Source organism: Lolium rigidum, chromosome 6 (assembly GCF_022539505.1).
Source record: "Lolium rigidum isolate FL_2022 chromosome 6, APGP_CSIRO_Lrig_0.1, whole genome shotgun sequence".
NCBI classification, from domain to species: domain Eukaryota; kingdom Viridiplantae; phylum Streptophyta; class Magnoliopsida; order Poales; family Poaceae; genus Lolium; species Lolium rigidum.
In genome coordinates this window covers 44,411,247-44,419,729 of record NC_061513.1, presented here as the reverse complement: position 1 = coordinate 44,419,729, position 8,483 = coordinate 44,411,247, and positions in this window count along the sequence as shown.

Genomic DNA, 8,483 nt, shown 5'->3' with positions numbered 1-8,483 from the left:
ACCTGAGTCGACACTCGGGAACTTCGGGAGATAGTCACAGGAACACCCGTTCAAGAGCAAGATCTCGACTAGCAAACATGCCCGAGGCAGATTGGGAGAACTTAATCCAGAACCTCGACATGTCCTTTATGTCAATAGATACGAGAGGGAACATCATCTCGAAAACCTCGAAGGCAGGGTATATGGCGACACACGCTTACATAATGGCATCAAAACCACCTCAAGGAGATCCCAGAGAGTCATTGTACCATATGGCTATGGCAGGAGTCAGTATTATGGGGCAGCAATAGTAGGAAGAGAAGTTGCACCACAACCCGAAAGTGCTCTACGCAGAAATAGTCTAAGACAAAATAGTCCTCCACCCACTCGGTGGCGGCGCTAGACCCTCCAAGAGATGGTGACGCGAGGAACACGGTGACCCAGACTCGAGTCGACAGAGCACGAGAGGAGAGGAATCGTGAAAATAGAACACGAGAACGTCGACACTCACCAGAAGTTAGTGATGAAGACTTGTGCGGACTCCCTTGCTTTACCCGACGGGTTCGAAAAAATCGAGTGCCCTCTAGCTTCAAGTTACCTGACAACTATAAAAAGTTCGACGGGTTGCAAGATCCAGAGGATTGGCTAGTCGATTATCTAGAGACAGTGAAGTTGATGGGTGGAGCCAGGGCAACAACCATGCAGAGTATTCAGGTCCACCTCAGCGGAGCCGTAAGATCCTGGTTGAAGAAGTTAGCGGAAGGATCCATCGACAGCTGGGAAACTTTTGAAGACTTGTTCGTGAGGAATTTCTGTTCCACGTGCAAGAAACTTGCATCAATAGAGCAGTTAAGGACTTGCAAGCAGAAGTCTGATGAATCGATGAGGATGTACATCCAAAGGTGGAGTATCATAAAAAATTCGGCTGAGAACGTGTCCGATGAAAGGGAAATCGACGCGTTTGTTGCAGGAATCCGAAGAAGAGATTTAATTGAAAAGTTGGGAAGGTCCAACCCCAGGATGATAGCAGACCTCATGGAAATAGAGAATCGCTGGGCTGATGGAGAGGATGTTGTTCACAACAAACGGCAGAGGTCACCCGAAGAAGATCGCAACAGAAATAACAATCAAAATAGGCGACGTTTTCGCCACTTCACAGATTATGATGGTCCCAGCCAAGTAGCGGCTGGCTTCCAAGGAAACAGTGGAGGAAATCATCGGGACAATTACCAAAGGAGTAACGATTAGCACAACGATCATAGAGATGCACCGAGTTGCAGCAGACAAAATAACCGGGCAAGGTTTCCAAGGCCATACAACGTGTCACCCGAAGATATGCTGAATGGGCCGTGCCATATGCATTTTACCTAGACAATGATGGAAAGAGACAGTCGGGTCATCTTCAGAAGGACTGCTGAACTTTCCAAGCTTTGCATAGATATACGGAGAACGCAAACACCCAAGCAGCAAGCAGGGGATACGTGCAGGGGCCAAGGAGTGAAGTTCACATGCCACCACCACCCGCAATTACCAGTGGGAACCAGCATCAGTTGCAACTTGCGGCACCTTCTCCGAGCAACAATGGCGACTTCATAGATACAACGGGAGCAGTCTCGATGATACATAAAGGCAGACCCTCCAATAGAGCGCAGAAGATAATTTTCACGATAGGTGTACATGGCGGAAAAGTCGCCTCCACCAATCGTTGAGTACCTCAATTGGCCGGGACATCCACTAGGATTAACTCAAGAGGATCATCCACCTCAAGTTCCATGACCAGGGCAATCAGCTATGATTCTGCCGGCGGTCATTGATACGTCTCAAACGTATGTATAATTTCTTATGTTGCATGCTACTTTTATGATAATACTTGAATGTTTTATACATACTTTACAGCATTATTATATATTTTCCGGCACTAACCTATTAACAAGATGCCGAAGTGCCAGTTGCTGTTTTCTGCTGTTTTTGGTTTCAGAAATCCTATAAAGGAAATATTCTCGGAATTGGACGAAATCAACGCCCGTGGTCTTATTTTTCCACGAAGCTTCCAGAAGACCGGAGGAGATACGAAGTGGGGCCACGAGGCGCCGACACAACAGGGTGGCGCGGCCTGGCCCCTGGCCGCGCGGCCCTGGCGTGTGGGGCCCTCGTGTCGCCCCCTGACCTACCCTTCCGCCTACTTAAAGCCTTCGTCGCGAAACCCTCTGTACCGAGAGCCACGATACGGAAAACCTTACTGAGACGCCGCCGCCGCCAATCCCATCTCGGGGGATTCAGGAGATCGCCTCCGGCACCCCGTCTGGAGAGGGGAATCATCACCGAAGGGGCTCTACATCATCATGCCCGCCTCCGGATTGATGCGTGAGTAGTTCATCCTTGGACTATGGGTCCATAGCAGTAGCTAGATGGTTGTCTTCTCCGCTTGTGCTATCATTGTTTAGATCTTGTGAGCTGCCTAACATGATCAAGATCATCTATTTGTAATGCTACATGTTGTGTTTGGTGGGATCCGATTAATCTAGAATATTATGTCAAGTTTATTATCAATCTATCATATATGTGTTGTTTATGTTCTTGCATGCTCTCCGTTGCTAGTAGAGGCTCTGGCCAAGTTGATACTTGTAACTCCAAGAGGGGGTATTTATGCTCGATAGTGGGTTCATGCCTCCATTTAATCTGGGACAAGTGATGTAAAGTTCTAAGGTTGTGGATGTGCTGTTGCTACTAGGGATAAAACATCGATGCTTTGTCTAAGGATATTTGTGTTGATTACATTACACACCATACTTAATGCAATTATCTGTTGTTTACAACTTAATACTGGAGCGGGTGCGGATGATAACCCGAAGGTGGATTATTTAGGCATAGATGCATGCTGGATAGCGGTCTATGTACTTTGTCATAATGCCCTGATTAAATCTCATAGTAATCATCATTGATATGTATTGAATCTTTATTTGTCAATTGCCCACCTGTAATTTGTTCACCCAGCATGCTAGTTATCTTATTGGAGAGACACCACTAGTGAACTTTGGACCCCGGTCCATTCTTTTACATCTGAATACAATCTACTCCAATCATTGTTCTTTACTGTTCTTTGCAAACAAACACCATCTTCCACTCGATATGTTTAATCCTTTGTTTTCAGCAAGCCGGTGAGATTGACAACCTCACTGTTACGTTGGGGCAAAGTATCTTGATTGTGTTGTGCAGGTTCCACGTTGGCGCCGGTTTCCACCGGTGTTGCGCCGCACTACACTCCTCCACCAACAACCTTCACGTGCTTCTTGGCTCCTACTGGTTCGATAACCTTGGTTTCTTTCTGAGGGAAAACTTGCTGCTGTACGCATCACACCTTCCTCTTTGGGTTCCCAACGGACGTGTGCTTCACGCGTATCAAGCTCTTTTTCTGGCGCAGTTGCCGGGGAGATCAAGACACGCTGCAAGGGGAGTCTCCACATCCAATCTCTTTACTTTGTTTTTGTCTTGCTTTACTTTATTTTATTTACTGTCTTGTTTGCTTCATATTAAACAAAAAAATTAGTTGCTTTACTTTCTGTATTGTTTACTAGCTCTATATCAAAAATACAAAAAAAATAGTTACTTGTCTTTACTTTATTCTATTTGCTTAGTTACTTTATTACTGCTACAATGGGTACTCCTGAAAATACTAAGTTGTGTGATTTCACTAGCACAAATAATAATGATTTTATAAGTACTCCTATTGCTCCACCTGCTACTATCGCTGAATTTTATGAGATTAAACCTGCTTTATCGAATCTTGTTATGAGAGAGCAATTTTCTCGGTGTTAATACCGATGATGTCTGCTGCCCATCTTAATAATTTTGTTGAACTTTGTGAAATGCAAAAGTATAAGGATATAGATGGTGATATTATAAAACTAAAATTGTTTCCTTTCTCATTAAGAGGAAGAGCTAAAGATTGGTTGCTTTCTTTGCCTAAGAATAAAATTGATTCATAGACTAAATGTAAAGATGTTTTTATTGGTAAATATTATCCTCCTGCTAAGATTATATCTTTGAGAAGTAGCATTATGAATTTTAAACAATTTGATAATGAACATGTTTCTCAAGCATGGGAGAGAATGAAATCTTTGGTAAAGAATTGCCCTACCCATGGATCGACTACTTGGATGATCATCCAAACCTTTTATGCAGGATTGAATTTTTCCTCGAGGAACCTATTGGATTCAGTCTGCTGGAGGTACTTTTATGTCCATCACCTTGGACGCCGCGACGAAGCTTCTTGATGATATGATGATCAATTACTCTGAATGGCACACTGAAAGAACTCCTCAAGGTAAGAAGGTAAATTCTGTTGAAGAAACCTCTTCTTTGGGTGATAAGATTGATGCTATTATGTCTGTGCTTGCAAATGGTAGATCTCATATTGATCCTAATAATGTTCCTTTAGCTTCATTGGTTGCTCAAGAAGAAAATGTTGATGTGAATTTCATTAAGAATAATAATTTCAACAATAATGATTATAGGAATAATTATGGTAACAACAACTATAGGCCATATCCTTCTAATAATGGTAGTGGTTATGGTAATTCTTATGGTAATTCTTACAACAATAATAAGAGTGTACCATCTGGTCTTGAAGTCATGCTTAAATAATTTATTAGTACACAAACTGCTTTTAATAAAACTGTTGAAGAAAAGCTTGGTAAAATTGATGTTCTTGCTTCTAAGGTTGATAGTCTTGCTCTTGATGTTGATCTCTTAAAACTGAAAGTTATGCCTGAGGAAGTTAAAGATGCTAGGTTTGCTAAAACAAATGCCATCCAAGTACAAATTAATGATAATATTAGAATGTTGGCTGAATTGCATGCTAGGTGGGATAGAGAAGAAAAAGAAAACTTGCTAAAGAGAATAATGTAGCTAAAGTTTGGACTATTACCACCACTAGTAATGATGATTCTACACATGTTGCTACACCTCCTACAATCAATGGTAAAATAATTGGTGTTGGCAATGTTTCTACTCCTAGTGCAAAGCGTGCAAAATTGCCTGAAACTGCTTGTGATAAAACTGCTGAAATTTTTCAAAATATTGGGGACAATGACCCCATTGCTGTAGATCATAATGGTTTATATTTTGATGATTGTCATATTACTGAAGTTATAAAGTTCTTACAAAAACTTGCTAGAAGTCCTAATGCTAGTGCTATAAATTTAGCCTTTACAAAACATATTACAAATGCTCTCATTAAAGCTAGGGAAGAGAAATTAAAACTTGAAGCTTCTATTCCTAGGAAGTTAGAAAATGGTTGGGAGCCCATCATTAATATGAAATTCAATGATTTTGAATGTAATGCTTTATGTGATCTTGGTGCAAGTATTTCTGTTATGCCTAAGAAAATTTATGACATGCTTGACTTGCCACCATTGAAAAATTGTTATTTGGATGTTAATCTTGCTGAAAATTCTAAAAAGAAACCTTTCCCCATTGATTTTGTTGTCTTGGATATTGAATGCAATGCATCCTGTCCTATTGTGTTGGGAAGACCTTTTCTTCGAACTGTTGGTGCTGTTATTGATATGAAAGAAGGAAATATTAAGTATCAATTTCTTCTCAAGAAAGGTATGGAACATTTCCCTAGAAAGAGAATGAAGTTGCCTTTTGATTCTATTATTAGAACAAATTATGATGTTGATGCTTCTTCTCTTGATGTTACTTGATTTGCACTTTCTGCGCCTAGCTAAAAGGCGTTAAAGAAAAGCACTTCTTGGGAGATAACCCATGTTTTTATTTTACTACTGTATTGTTGAGTCTTGGAAGTTGTTACTACTGTAGCAAACTCTCCTTATCATGTTTTTGTGCCAAGTAAAGTCTCTATGGTAAAGTTGATGCTAGATTTGGATTGCTGCGCAGAAACAAAATTGCTGTCTGTTACAAATTCGCGCAGAACTCTCTGTAAAAAAATAAAAAAAATCTGCCAATTTACGTGCGTGATCCTAAGATATGTACGCAACTTTCATTAGTTTTGAGTTTTTCCGTTTGAGCAAGTTAAGTGCCTCTGTAAAACTCGTCTTTACGGACTGTTCTGTTTTGACAGATTCTGCCTTTTATTTCGCATTGCCGCTTTTGCTATGTTGAATGAGTTTCTTTGTTCCATTAACTTTCAGAAGCTTTGTGCAATGTCCAGAAGTGTTAAGATTGATTATGTCACCTCTGAATGTATGAATTTTTTATTATGCACTAACCCTCTAATGAGTTTGCTTGAAGTTTGGTGTGGAGGAAGTTTTCAAGGGTCAAGAGAAGAGGATGATACAATATGATTAAGAAGAGTGAAAAGTCTAAGCTTGGGGATGCCCCGGTGGTTCATCCCTGCATATTTTAAGAAGACTCAATCATCTAAGCTTGGGGATGCCCAAGGCATCCCCTTCTTCATCGACAACTTATCAGGTCACTTCTACTGAAACTATATTTTTATTCCGTCACATCTTATGTTCTTTACTTGGAGCGTCTTTTGCTTTTATTTTTGTTTTGGTTTGAATAAAGTTGGATCCCACCATCCTTATATTGGAGATATTACGCTCCGCTGTTTCATATTGAACACTTGTGTTCTTAGTTGTGCTTTAATGTTCATGGCGAAGGCTGAAAATTGCTTCGTTGATTGCTATTTTGTTGGAATCAGAAAATGCTTCATATGGTTTGGAATAACTTGGCAATTGTTTTGAGCTCTCATAGATCATGTTTAAGCTCTTGCATCATGTAGTTTAATCTATTAATGGAGAACTACCGTAGAGCTTGTTAAAATTTGGTTTGCATGATTGGTCTCTCTAAGTCTAGATATTTTCTGGTAAAGTGTTTGAACAACAAGTAAGACAATGTAGAGTTTTATACTGCTTGCAATATGTTCTTGTGTAAGTTTTATTGTACCTGTTCATACTTGTGTTTGCTTCAAACAACCTTGCTAGCCCAAACCTTGTACTGAGAGGAAATGCTTCTCGTGCATCCAAACACTTTGAGCCAAAACCCATGCCATTTGTGTCCACCATATCTACCTATTATGTGGTATTTTTCTGCCATTCCAAAGTAAATTACTTGAGTGCTACCTTTAAATTTCATTCCTTTATCTTTGCAATATATAGCTCATGGGACAAATAGCTTAAAAACTATTGTGGTGATGAATATGTAGTTATGTGTCTTAATTCTTATAAGTTGCTTGTTGAGCGGTAACCATGTTTCTGGGGACGCCGTCAACTTTTTACCTTTGTTGGATATCATGTGAGATGCTATGCATGTTCGTCTTGTCTGAAGTAAGTGTGATTTCATGATCAAATGGTTTGAGTATGCATGTGTTAGAGAAGAACATTGGGCCGCTAACGAAAGCCATGTATCATGGTGGAAGTTTTCAGTTTGGACATACAACCTCAATCTCTTATGAGAATATTATCTGTTGTTGAATGCTTAAGCATTAAAAGTGGAGTCCATTATCTGTTGTCTATGTTGTCCCGGTATGGATGTTCTAAGTTGAGATCTGTTAAAAACGAGAAATCAAATGCAATTAAAATCCAAGGACCTTTGTACAGGCGGCATAGAGGTACCCCTTTGTGACACTTGGTTGAAACATATGTCATGCAATGATAATCTGTGTTATCCGAGCTGATTAGGACAAGGTGCGAGCACTATTAGTACTCTATGCATGAGACTTGCAACTTGTAGGAAGTATTATGCATAGCACATATGAATTATTACTACCGTTGACAAAATTGTTTCTATGTTTTCAAAATAAAAGCTCTAGCACAAAAATAGTAATCCATGCTTCCTCTCGCGAAGGGCCATTCTTTTACTTTATGTCGAGTCGGCTTTACCTACTTCTTTCTATCTTAGAAGCAAACACTTGTGTTAACTGTGTGCATTGATTCTTACATGTTTACTTATTGCACCTGTTATATTACTCTATGTTGACAAATATCCATGAGATATACATGTTACAAGTTGAAAGCAATTGTTGAAACTTAATCATCCTTTGTGTTGCTTCAATATATGTATTCTACTTTGAATTTATTGCTTATGAGTTAGCTCTTATGCAAGTCTTGTTGATACTTGTCTTGAAAGTACTATTCATGAAAAGTTTTGCTATATGATTCATTTGTTTAGTCATCATCTTTTGTTAGCAATATTTTGCTTCAGATCACTCCATCCATCTCATATGATTTACAATAATGTTGATCAAGGTTATGTTGGTAGCATGTCACTTCAGAAATTATTTGTGTTATCGTTTACCTACTCGAGGGCGAGTAGGAACTAAGCTTGGGGATGCTTGATACGTCTCAAACGTATCTATAATTTCTTATGTTCCATGCTACTTATATGACAATACTTGAATGTTTTATACATACTTTACATCATTATTATACATTTTCCAGCACTAACCTATTAACAAGATGCCGAAGTGCCGCTGTCGTTGTTCTCGCTGTTTTTGGTTTCGTAAATCCTACAAAGGAAATATTCTCGGAATTGGACGA